This window comes from Dipteris shenzhenensis, chromosome 21 (genome assembly GCF_047967505.1).
Source record: "Dipteris shenzhenensis isolate YYH24624 ecotype China chromosome 21, Dip_SZ_1.0, whole genome shotgun sequence".
Classification (NCBI taxonomy): Eukaryota; Viridiplantae; Streptophyta; class Polypodiopsida; order Gleicheniales; family Dipteridaceae; genus Dipteris; species Dipteris shenzhenensis.
In genome coordinates, this window is record NC_141616.1 from 23,121,388 (window position 1) to 23,134,747 (window position 13,360).

Here is a 13,360-nt window from a genome sequence, read left to right on the forward strand (position 1 = left end):
CATTTTGCGGAGTAGCATGCGTGACAACAAGGGGAGGCTGACGTGGCAAAAAGTAGAGGGAACGTGGAATGCTGACATGGCGAGAGGTAGGCTAGGAGCGCATTCCTGCGACACGCCATGCCAATGGGAATGCCATGAACATTGGATGCTAGAGTCGTTCCCACCAGCCGCTCCGCTGGACGCGATGCCAAATCGAAGCATCCAAAGCTCCATTGGAGACGGAGATTTGGGCTTTCTCCTTAGGCAGCATTTTGCCGCTACGGTAGAGTCTACCAATCATAACGTTATGTTTCCAGCAGCAATACGGCTGTGTGGCATCACAATGGGCATTCCTGCTGGCATGGGCTGTGTTGCTCACCGACTTTAACATTTGGTGGGAGAAGGGGGGATGACGTGGAAAGAGCGGAATACTGACGTGGCGAGAGGGAAGGCTATGTAAATATAGAGGGAACGACCGACTGTTTACATTCGGTAGGGAACAGCAAGGCGGCGGCTCATTCTCATGTCTTCTTCTTCGTCATCTTCATCTTCTTCATCTTTTTCTTCTTAAAGAAGCTTGTGAGCTTCTTTGGCTATGGCGATGGCTATGGCTTCCACCCCCCCTCGCCTTGGCGTCACTGAGCCCCTCTCCCTTTCCCCCCCCTCCGACCTTCACCTCGCCAGCTCCCTCCTCCTTCACTCCTTCCTCTCCCGCTCTGGCCTCTTCGAATCCCTCCCCGCCTCCCAGCTCCGCGAGGAATCCCTTGGCTTCCTCCACCTCCTCGTCAATTCCTGGGTCAAACGTACCTCCCTCCACAAAGGATACAGCCACGACATCGCCCAGGAAGCCACCGCCAAGATCTTCACCTTCGGCTCCTATCGCCTCGGCGTCCATGACCCCGGCGCCGACATCGACACCCTCTGCGTTGGTCCCCGGCATGTCACTAGAGAGCAGGATTTCTTCGTTGGGCTCCGAGACATGCTCGCCGAGTCGCCCGACGTTTCGGAGATCAACTGCGTCCCCGACGCCCATGTGCCAGTCTTGAAGTTCAAGTTCAAAGGCATCTCCATCGACCTGCTGTACGCCAGCCTTGCGGTTCTGGTCCTTCCTGAGGATCTCGACTTGTCTCACGACTCAATTCTCGAAAACGTGGATGAGCAGAGTGTTCGGAGTCTCAACGGTTGCAGGATGACTGATCAAATTCTACGCTTGGTGCCGAACATTGCCCATTTTCGGACGACTCTCAGGTGCGTCAAACTATGGGCAAAACGAAGGGGAGTTTATTCGAATGTGATCGGCTACCTTGGAGGAGTGAATTGGGCTCTCCTTGTGGCAAGAATCTGTCAATTGTATCCTAATGCTGTACCTAGCATGCTGTTCTCCCGGTTCTTTCGGGTTTATACGCAGTGGATTTGGCCAAATCCTGTCTTGCTCTGTCCAATCGAGGAGGGTTCTTTGGGTCTTCCTGTTTGGGATCCCAGGAGGAACCCTGCGGACCGTTCTCACTTGATGCCTATTATAACCCCTGCCTATCCCTGCATGAACTCCAGCTACAACGTCTCCCCAAGCACCTTGCGGGTCATGATGGAGCAGTTCAAATTTGGAGACGAAATGTGCAAGGCCGTGGAGGGTAAGAAAGCTAATTGGAGTGATGTGTTCGAAACCTTTCCGTTTTTCGATGCTTTCAAACATTATCTCCAGATAGATATCAGTGCGGCTGCTGAGGATGATTTACGCTCTTGGAAGGGTTGGGTAGAGTCACGGCTACGGCAACTTACTTTGAGAATCGAACGTGACACAGGTTCTATGCTTCAGTGTCACCCTCATCCTACTGAGTACGCGGACGGGTCCAGACAGGGCCGACATTGTGCTTTTTTTATGGGTTTGGAGCGTAGGAATGCATGTCCCACGCAAGAAAAACGGCCAATCGATATACGCCACACAATAAATGAGTTTAGGAATCTGGTCAAAGGTCATAAATTTTATAAACCTGGAATGGATATCCAGATTTCTCACGTTTTCCGCAAGCAGATTCCAGCGTATGTGTTTCCTGATGGTGTAAGGCCTGTGAAGGCTCCTGGGCTTCTTCGGAAGTCAACCGTAAGTGAAGCTCCCCTGCTATCAACTGCTATCGGCTCAGAGACCTCAAGGGTTTCTCAAAATTTGAAGAGGAGAGCTGAGGGTGCATTGGATGACATTCAAAGGGAAAAGAGAGCTGCGAAGTGCCCTCCTGGTCTCAGTTTACATTCCTTCAGTTCTGTCAGGCCAGCAGAAAGCATTGGAGTCAAACGACTTGATAAAGAGGCTGAGCTGAACAAACTATTGGATGTGAAGCCTTCAATGGGTATTGCTAATACTGAAAGCACAAAGGAGTTGGTAGACAACGTAGTAGCAGGTAGTGACAGTAGAGGAGACGGCGTAGCAGGGGTCAACAACAATAAGCCATCCAGCCAAACAGCGGCAAGTGTGCCTGTCGCACAAGATCTCTGCTCGCAATCCAGTGACTCTTCAAATGATCTCTCTGAGGAGCTAGAGCCAATGGATGCATATTGGACAATGTTGAGAGGAGGCCCGGCTATCAAAAATTTGTTCCGCCAGACAACAGGAGCAGATGATCAGGCAAAATTGTGTGTCCAGACGTCAGTAGCAGATAAAGCAAAAAGATCTTGCAGCCAAGCATCAGCAACTTTGCCTGTTGGGCAAGTCAAGTTCACTCCATGTTCGCACCCTAGCGAGTCACCAAATGATATCTTTGAGGAGCTGGAGCCCATGGTGGCATATGGTGCTGTGTTAGGAGGCCGTCCCCAGGCAGTGAAAACTGAGCCTTCTCAGAAGCTAGTGATCAGGTTGAATTGTGTGACGGCATAGTGCGCACGTCAGCTAACCCTCAAAGGCACAAAGCTTTGGCAGAATCTTGATCTACAGTCTCCAAGTTTGGAACTATGGTCAAAATGCCATAGATGGAGATACCTTGTATCATATCTTCAATCACTGCGGTGACAAAGGAGAATGAAATTATCTTTCAATTCATTTCTATCTATTATTCATATTTGGGCACTGAAGGAAAGGTGTTGGAATTTTTCTTCTCAATGCTTATTTTGTGAATTGCATTCAATAAATGAACACTCATATCAGACTTTCCTGGTTCTGGATATTTGAGTGCATAGTACAAGTGCAATGTACTTGATTTTGTTTGAGTTTATTTAATACAAATGCTTCAAGCTTCATTCAAGCTATATTATCTTCAAATTCCATAACGTTGACGTCGTGCTTTTTATGTTTTCGATGGGTTGCATGAGGAGCCACCAAGAGATTAGGTTGATGATGTCTTTGATGTGGTGTTATAGATTATTGCCAATGATCTCCCCTTTCCTCAGCATCAATGCTAATAAGCATTTCATAACAAGCTGTATTCTCTTCTTATTCTATAATGCTGGGCTCATGGTTCTTATGTTTAATTTTTTCCTTTAGGATACAGTTTGTTGCATACTGGCTCCTATGCAACTTTTAATTCTTCTAGGTTATAATCCAGGATCTTTGGACGCATTTCTATTTTGTAGATTTGTTGTATTTGTGCTCAAGTTTTGTTTGTTGTGTCTACTGATTGTTTCTGATATGGTCACTTGTTGGTTTCTTTGATATGCAAAGAGATATGCAAATACTTGTTTGATTGAAGCAGACTTTTCAGGCGAAGGATGGCCAAAAAAATTTGAATCTCTAATTAATGCATGCCTTTGAGCTTCATAAGACCACAGCTCATTTGAAAAGTCGAAGCCTATAATTCTGCCTGTAAATTTTAACCTTGTTAAGCCAAAGAAAAGATCCTGAGATAAACAAATGTATGCATTGAAGGCAATTTTTATTTATTCAAATTTGAATCTCAGTTTAGTAGTGGTGCGTTGCCCTATAAGCTAGATTGTCTAAGCATTTTTTGCTTAGATGTGCTCTTTTGGGATAGACTAAAATGAAATCATTATAGTCTTCACAAGCAGATGTAGCTTGAATGAAGAGATTATGAACTACTTCTAGATTACCGTTCTCCTTTAGTGCTAGTCTTTGCCACGGCTGAGTTTGCCCTTCACCTCCGGAGTGTTGACAGAATCTCAGTAGAAAGACTTATTTGTAAATGGATGCTCAAGTATGTGTGAAAGCATATGTTTATACTATGGTCTACAGCCACTGTTGGATGCTGATGTCGTCGGTGGGGATGTCATAGTAGGTAGTCCTTGCTATGCGTGATGGAGTTTATGGTTTTCATCCTTGTGAGTGACTATCATGAGATTGAAACTGCACGATGTGTTGTGTTTTTCGAGGATGAGTTTGGGCATGCTCCTGGATTCATCTAGATATATATATCAGTTTAGTAGTATCCAATTGAGTGGAGTCTCTTGATGGTAAATCTCTTGCCTTCTCTAGGTTATCCAATCTTGAGTGGTCACTTGTTAGCTGACAGCTTATGGCTTGAGGCCAAGAAGCCTGACTGTCCCATTTGCATTTGTCATCTTGTAAGTCTCATTAGGGTATAACTTTCAGATACACGAGAACACAAAAAATTCTCTTCTTTGTAGAATTTTGGACTTTAGAACAACAAAAATCTGAATTTGTACGATTGGATATATTCTAGTCTTACAAAGGTATATATAACTTTCACATACGCGAGAACACAAAGCATAAAATGCTTTCGAGGGCATAGCTAACTGTGCAGCTGACCAGTTAAAAGTGAAGCTCTATAGCAGCCCAAAGGAGAGCCTTTACTGTTCAGAAATGCAGGGGAGCTCACAAGGGCTCATTGGAGCCTTCCTAGGGCATGGACCGCAGTGAGGGTGCATCATAAAGTCTCCTATTGCTGGTTTGTCAATGCATGCCAGAGTCCAGGTGTGCTGAACATAGTTTCTGCTGGCAATCAGGCACGTGCTTCCAGAATCCAAGGTTCTGTCCCCTCGGCTCAACTGGCAATATTTGCAGATTTACTCCACTTTTCTCTGTCCCTTGAGAAATATATGCACAGGTTTGTGATTCCTTTCCCTTTTCTCAATTGTGAATGCTTGAAGTTTACTTCACCTGCTTCCTTCACCTATGTGTCGAGAGAAATATATGCGGAGTGATTGCAAAGCCTGCATGTGCTTATGGCCATCATGTTTTTCCACATTGGAGTAATTTTCAGTTGATGGGTCCGAAAGTGTCAACGGTTTGCATTATTTGGGTTGTGATTACTACTGCAATGGTCATACTTAAGAGTGTCAATATTCATGGCTACAAGTCAATGAAGATCATTAGTTCTTCTGACTTTCCATGTAGAGTCTCAATGGTTATGGACCCCCCTTCACTGATGCCTGCTTGTGTTGCATGGGTGTCTTCCACCTCATCTTCACTTTAGAATATTAAAATTTTCTAAATTTGTATGATTGGATATATTCCAGTCGTACAAGGGTATATTTTTTAATCACCTGAGCGGACATGCAAATTCTTTGAATTTTCGTCCAAGTGGTGATCAGCTGTTCAACTAAATCGAATTATTATCTTACGCGGGTGCAGAAGCCCCAACAGCTATTAGATTTTTGGGCTGTAGAACAACAAAATTTTCTAAATTTGTACGATTGGATTCTAGTCGTACAAAGGTATATTTTTCTATCACCTTCGTGGACATGCAAATTCTTTGAATTTTCGTCTAAGTGGTAATAGCTAGTAGATTTTTGGACTTTAGAACAACAAAATTTTCTAAATTTGTACGTTTGAATATATTCTAATCGTACAGAGGTATATTTTTCTATCACCTTCGCGGACATGTAAATTCTTTAAATTTTCGTCCAAGTGGTGATTAGCTGTTCAGCTACATCTAGTAGATTTTCTAAATTTGTACGACTGGATATATTCTAGTCGAGCAGAGGTATATATATATGTGTATGTGTATGTGTATGTGTATGTGTATGTGTATGTATGTATATATATATATATATATATATATATATATAGTGTCAATGGGTATTCTTTTGGCTTTCCATGTAGAGTCTCAATGGTTTTGGGAAGAACATTGTGCCCAAAACCATTGTGACCTCTTCATGGATGCCTGCCTATGTTGCACCTGTGTGCTCCACCTCATCTTCACTGATCCCTTCAAACTTTGAGAAGTGGGGGACTTTAGCCATCGGTGGCCCTTGGGTCTTTCACAAGCTGTATTATACATGGCCTTCCACTTTGCTGCTGTGCAGGATGATCCATATCATCAATGAGTCTGGCTCCACCAATTGCACTTCCAAGCCTCAACAATGGGCTGTTCTTTCACAGTATTTGCACATGCAATGTCTGCTCCATCATCTTCAACTCAGTGCATAAGATGGAGCATTGCCCAGGCTGCTCAGGGCCATATGATTTTATAAGAGCTGCCATATCAAGGGGCCAAATGCCAGTCGCCCTAAAGCCTGCAGATATGTTCTCCTCTGTTCATGCCTGCTTCCCTTTATCCTTTGTGATCCAGAATTGGCATTGTTTCTTTAAAAGTGTCTTAAATACACAAACACACCTAGGGGCTGCCGCTTATGGCTTGCATGAGATGGCATCATCACCATGTCAAGGCCCTTTTCTGCTCCACCATCAGTTTTCTTTCATGGTAGCATAGTCACCCTGCTAGGCTTATGATGCCCACCATTGGGCACTTGCCAGCACAAGGCACACACATAAGCAGACCGTGGTATTCAAGACCTCGATGGCTCCCCTGCAACACTCAAGACGAGAGGAAATCCTGCAAGGTTCAGGCTAGTGCAGACGACGACCTGCAAATTTCTTTTAGGAAGGAATCTAGATTTGTAGAAATGAAGCCTCTATAGCACATATAGAGTTGTGTGTGTCAACGTAAAGAAAGAAGAGACCTCTGCTGCAAAGAAAAGACAGAGTGGCACTATAACAAGATTTCCCTCTAGTTGAGGCTTTGTGATCTGTGCTCAACACTGAACAGCTCCAAGGTTTGACCCAGCAAAGCAACGTCTACATAGGTCTCTTGGCATTGTGGGTGCAGCGACAACAGACCATCTGCATCAACAATAGGGGCATATATCTAGATGAATCCAGGAACATTACCAAACTCATCCTCTAAAAACACAACATAGTGCAGTTTCAATCTCACGAGAGTCACTCATAAGATTGAGAATCATAAACTCCACCATGCATAGCAGGGACTAGCTACTATGACATCCCCACTGACGTCATCAGCGCCCAACAGTGGGTGTAGACCATAGTATAAAAGTATGCTCTCACACATACAAATCCACACACCCACACATACTTGACCATCTGCATCAACAACAGGGGCATAACCTCCTACAGCAGTCAGCACTGGGAATCCATGCTTCAGCTCAGGCTGTTTATAGCAGGGATGTGTCTGTTAAAGTGCAGAGAATGTCTGAACAGATCGAGAGCAAATCTACGAATAGAGAGAGACAGAAAACTGCCACTAGAGAGCATAGACGGAAAAACCTCTGCATATACTGCTGAGAATACCTTCAATGAATGATTGCAACCCCAGGGCTGAACTATGCCTCTGGTGGACTGGAAAACTAATGAAGAACAGCACCTCCAAGTTCACGAGGAGTAGGCTGGACTGCGCCTACAAACTCAAGGCTGGAACTGTGTGTTCCATAAGAGACTATGCCTCAGTTTGGTCACAACTCCAGGGATGGAAACTGCGCACACAATTGTCCGAGATCGGCTCAAGGCTGTGCAAAAGACTGCCCTAGAGCGAGAGCCAAATGACCCTTACATAAGGGGTCACCCACCTTGGCCGTCCAGACAGACTGATCCGACTGACTGGCCGAGCAGGTCTGGTTGGCTGACCTGACCTGGACTGAGCTTGGCCAGGGTCCCAAACCAGCCCCTAACTGGCCTTTGACAGGCTTCAAACCAGGCCCTAGCATTGTGCTTTGGCTAAACCCCCATCTAACCTGCAGAAATAGACCTCTCTCTGGGCGGGCGCATTCACATAGAAGCCCTCTTTGCCTAACTGACAGACAGGAGATGACTAACTCTAACACCGGATGTCGAACAAAACCAAGGAGCTGGAGTATTTACAGAGCAAATGAAGAGGCTTCCTGTCCTCCGTTGATCCTGCCTCCTCGCCAAGTAGCTGCCGTAGCCACACCTTCCCGTCTGCATTTCCACTAGCAGCCTGGTTCTCAGCCTTCGCTGATGACGTGGATCACGGGTACAACTAATTTTTGCTGTTAAACTCCTCGCTCCAACTTTGCGGCTCCACTCTCGCTCCATCGTAATGGGAACGTCACAAGTACTTGGATGAGTACCTCTAAGAGAAGAGAGCTCCGTGAGTTTGTAATCCCGTTGTCAACTGCTCCTCCCATGCTCCCCGGCCTTTTGCCTTGTCCTTGATGGCCACTGACTCTTCCTCGAACTCCCACGCTTGTCTTACACAATTCATGTCCTGACAATAGGTCGTAAACAGAGAGTATGCTTCCCCCTTCGGCCATGGGGAACTATCTTCAACCTGCCCTCACCTTCAACTAGTTTAGTAGACTTTTCACCAATGCGCAAGTCTCGTCCAAACGTCCTTAAACTGCTCTCAGGAATGTGTCATGTGCCAGGAATCACTGCTGTCCACAATCACTAAGGAGACGCACGAATGGTGTGATCTGCCCCTCAAGACTTGAAAAAGATTGAACTTCCGTGTGCACGATCTCGAAATTGTTGTGGCTACTGCTGAGAAATTGGGATGCGCTCATGGCTTCCGGGACGGCACTTTCTCCAATAGTGACCCTTCTCGCCCACAGTAATTACATGACCAATTCACCTTCAAGGCCTCACGGTCTGCATCGGACCTCTTTCCAGAAGACTTTACTTCTGTTGTAAGTACTATTGACGAACCACAGGATTGTCGAACCACTCCTCTACAGTCTCATCTACACTTCCAGGGAGACCCCCTTAATGGTTGAGACCATTTTATAGAGATGCTCTCCAATACTTTTTGCCAGTATCATGTTCTTCAAATGTTTGATCACGTGAGGGAAAAGACTTGGGCATTCACCGGGATCCCACAATTGGGCCGAAGTCTCATGCTCCTTCTGCACAAGGATACCAGTGTCATCTTCCTCGGGATCCGCCTATTAACTCCCAACAATTACGAAAATCAGCCAAATCGTATGACTGCAACACTGCTTCCATCATCACCCTCCACACTCCGCAATTGTCTTTGCCCAAGTGACGGTCTATTGAGAATGTAGGTAGTCTCGAAGCCATTGACTTGCCATCTCGCGGTGTGTGCGGGGAGTGGGGGGAAGACATATAGGTCACTCGTTTGAGATGCCTTGGTTGATCTTGTGTATCAGTAGAATGCCAACAAGCTCTTTAGTTTTAGTAGAGGGCATGATTTGCATGCATTAGCCACGAATCCTGTATATCACTCTCATACAAAGCACATTGATGTCAAAGAACATTAGAGAAAGAGTGTTACTTGGTTACATCACATAACAACATTGTGACAGCAAGGAAAATGTTTTAGATATCTTTACCAAACCATTTGGAAAAGAGTTTTTTTAGAAACATCGGCAAGCTTTTGGTTTGACTCAGAGGAAGGACATTTCCATTAAAGGAGTGTGATGGAATGTAATGTTCAGTCCTTCTTTACTCCCCATAATCATCATCTTGAGGGAAGGTATTGAGGATTCATCTCAAAATGTGTTATCATATGTGCATAGCACTAACAAAGATGTGTTGAGGATTCATGATGTTCATCTTGAGGGAAGGTGTTGAGGATTCATCTCAAGATGTGTTATCATGTGTGCATAGCACTAACAAAAAGACACAAGGGTTGAAAGTCCTAACCCTAACCCTAAAGGGGTTTGTATGTATTCATTATTTTCAATAAAATCTAGTGTACAGTTAGTCATTTGTAGTGTCCTTTCTAGGTGTGCCCTCTCTCCTCATCTCCACTCTTCTCCTCTTTTCTCTTCATATTTGTTTCACTTTGCTCCCATTATACAACTTGGAGAACACATTTCCTTGGAAATCCTCAAGCTGGGCTATCCCATTAGCAAAAAATTTATTTATATGACTTGCCAAAAGGGGCTGGAAGAATGGAGAGCCGAAGAGAGAATGTGGAGAAGAGGACAAGGGGACATGGAGATAGAAGAATGAAGTGAGGAGGGAGAAGTGTGAGAGCGAGTAGGAGGCAATGCATTTTGGAGTGGAGAAGTGGAGTTGTTAGTGGGAGGAGTGTGATGAGATCTGCAGAGAAAACCATTCAAGTGGTTGTGCACACGAGGGAGTGGTCGGATTAGTAGATGTACTTTGTTCCTTGTAGTTGGTGATTGTCGGGGTCACCTCGCACCCATATGTGGTCCAACACGGAGCTGTAAATTGTTGTGGGCTGGTCGATTACTTGGTGCCTCGGGGGGTAAGTATACCACGTGAAATCAAATGGAGGGGCTTTTTAACTCCAAAATTTAAGGAAATTTTACATAAATGTATTGACATAAGGGGATTATTTATTGATTTTTGGAAAAAAAATCATAAGCTTGTATAGGAAAAGGGGTCTTCTTATCCATGAAAATTTTACAGATAAGGGGTTTTTTAAATACCCCTTAAACGCACGTCGTATATAGGGCTTTTTACTAGTGCATCCCCTAGCTTGGTGCCTGTTTTGTTTATGCATGAAGTTTGTAAGTGTACGAAGGCTCTGGCTAGGCTTATTACATCAAACATTAAAGTTGCCAACAATGTAAGCGGGTTCTTGCAGGTGCGTGTGTTGCAAAATCTGCTCGATAGCCTCCACGAGTTTGAGAGTGCTCACTTTTGGTGATTTGTACACGTTGATGATCGTGATGTTGGTGTCTTGCATGTTCGTAAAAGTGGTTAGCAAACATTCAGCACCTTCGTTGTACACCAACTTCTTAGCTACTACTTTGATGTCTCTTTTTGTGGCGGAGTGTCTTTGTTGAACTTGTTTTTGTTGATGTCTACTATTTGTTGTTGTTGTTGCATGTAGAAGTCATGCCACATGGGCGTTACGTAGTTGATTTGAGGCTCTTCGATTGTGAATGGCAAATACAGCAAGCACAACTCCTTGAAGTGATTCTCGGGGTCTTTTGTATTGTTGTAGTTGTTGAATTGAATGATCTTTGTCCGTTTTCTTTTCTTCGTTGTGTGGGCTGTTTGTAAATTCTGCGAGACATAGGTAGCTTAGTTGGGTCGACCTGGCCATGTAGTTGGTGATTATGTCCGGTGAAAAAATGTCAATGCATTCTGGGTCCATTTTCTCCAACTAGGAACATCGTTTAAGCATCATGGTGCATTCTTCAAGTGGGCTTGTGTTGATGTAACAAAGTTCTCTTGATGTGCTTGTTAATGGGGCAGTGATAGTGTTAAGGTACACGGCTTGTTGTAAGCTTATGTGTTGTGTGTTTAAGATTGTGTTGCCTATCTTGCAGATGTGTTCGTTTGTCGGTGCTCCTACTTGCAAGCTTTGTTGAAGGACTTGCTTGCCAGATTCAGAAGTAGTGTGGTCAACCTTTGTCATGTACGAAGTGCAGTAAGCAGATGCTCCATGTAGGTTGATGACGAGCTACACGTCTGTGTTAGCGGCCCATAGCTTGGCAATAGTTACATTGAAATTGTTTGCATCGATGTCTTTCCATAGAAACAGAGTTGGTTGCACAATGCTGGATTGCAGAGCCACAAGGTATTCTTCTTTTGATAGTGAGAGAGTGTCCAACAATTTCTCGTAGTGAAGAGTCTCGACAAGGCCTTCTTCGAAGAACGAAGTAATTTTTTTGTAATGTCATTTGTGTACACTAGTAGCAAATGTTGAGTCTTGGAGTGGATGTAAAATTCCCGTTGCTCACATGGGAGGCCACGGGAAATGAAAACGGCAACTCCCGCTATTTTTTCTACATGTCTTCTTGTGTCTATGCTTTTGAGTGTCCATGTTTTCTAGCAAGAGCTTTGTCATGTCTATGCATATGTGTTTGTCAACAAAATACTCGATTGCGTTGTCAGAAGACTTGCTGAAAGTAGGGGCATCCTTGATCCATAAGAGGTCATAATCATGCTAGCTTCCTCTATTTTGAAATTCTGTCACGAAGAAGAAATCGAGCACTTTGTGGAGAATTGAAGAACCTTGCTTGATCAATGTCTTGAAAGAACCTTGCTTGATCAATGTCTTGATTGATTGAAATTTGTGGACATAGTACCTTGCAGTTGTCACTGGGTCAGAACGGATGAGGTCGTGCAAGATTTCGTCCACCGATGGTTGGATGGTTTCTGGGTTCCCTTTTTTGATTTCACGAAGGCATTAAACTAATGGTTCCCAATTCTTCTTTGCAGCAGAAAAAGTGAAGAAGAAAGTGGGTGGTGGTTTAAATATGAATTGCTAAGTTTGCCTTTTTGAGCATATGTCAATCTGGCTAGTGGTGTACTTTCTTTGGTAGACCATTTGTGTTGCTATTCTTCTGGAGAATTCTCTGGTAATTCTTACTCATCTTCATCACCCTTTTGTATAGGTGACTGAGTAATCGGTGTGACCATCTCCTATGCATTTGATATTTTCCATTCTTACTCTTCATCAAATATTACATCTCCGGAGATTATGACCTTTCAGTTGATGGGATCATACAACTTGTATGCTTTGCTTTTGTTACTATAGAAAAACATAATGCATTTACGTGACTTAACATCCAACTTCTACGATGATTGTCATGCATATGGGCATTTTCTATGCAACCAAACGTGCAGAGATGCCCAATGCGTGGCTTGTATCTAGTGAATGTCTCATAAGGTGTCATACCCTGAATGGGTTTGGTCGGAAGCCGATTAAGTAAGTAGTTTGCAAGTGGTAATTTCTTCTGCCCAATACTGATTCAGAAGATGCTTCTCAATGAGCATTTCTCTAGCAATGTCTGCTAAGGTTTCATTCTTCCTTTCAGCTATTGCATTTTGCTGAGAAGTATTTGCACATGTGAATTGCCTTTGAATGCGATTACTTCGTCTGCAAAAGTTCATGAATGCTGAAGACATGTATTCACCTCCTCTGTCTGATCTCATGACTTGGATCTTTGTGTCTATCTGGTTCTCTACCATGGCTTTGACTTCTTGAAATATGGAAAAGGCTTCAGATTTCTCATAAAATAGACCCAACAGTATTGTGGTGTGGATAATCTCCTGATTAGGGACTAGTCTGAATGGACTCCTGATTAGGGACTAGTCTGAATGGACCCTTAGGAATACAGTTGTAACTCCCAACTTTGGGGATTAAGAAGATGAGCGACTCCTCTTGGGAGGTTACGCTTCCTTTGCTGTCTCTATTGTTGTTCTGTCTCTCTCTCGAGCATTTCACACATTTGGTGGAGACGTCATTTGTTCCTCACACCCGATTGTCATAGC

At 44.1% G+C, this 13,360-nt stretch overlaps 1 pseudogene; it reads left to right on the top strand.

Moving 5' to 3' along the window:
• The first annotated feature begins 481 nt into the window (after positions 1-481).
• Positions 482-3,042, top strand: LOC147888650 (nuclear poly(A) polymerase 1 pseudogene; annotated as a pseudogene).
• The last annotated feature ends 10,318 nt before the right edge of the window (positions 3,043-13,360 follow it).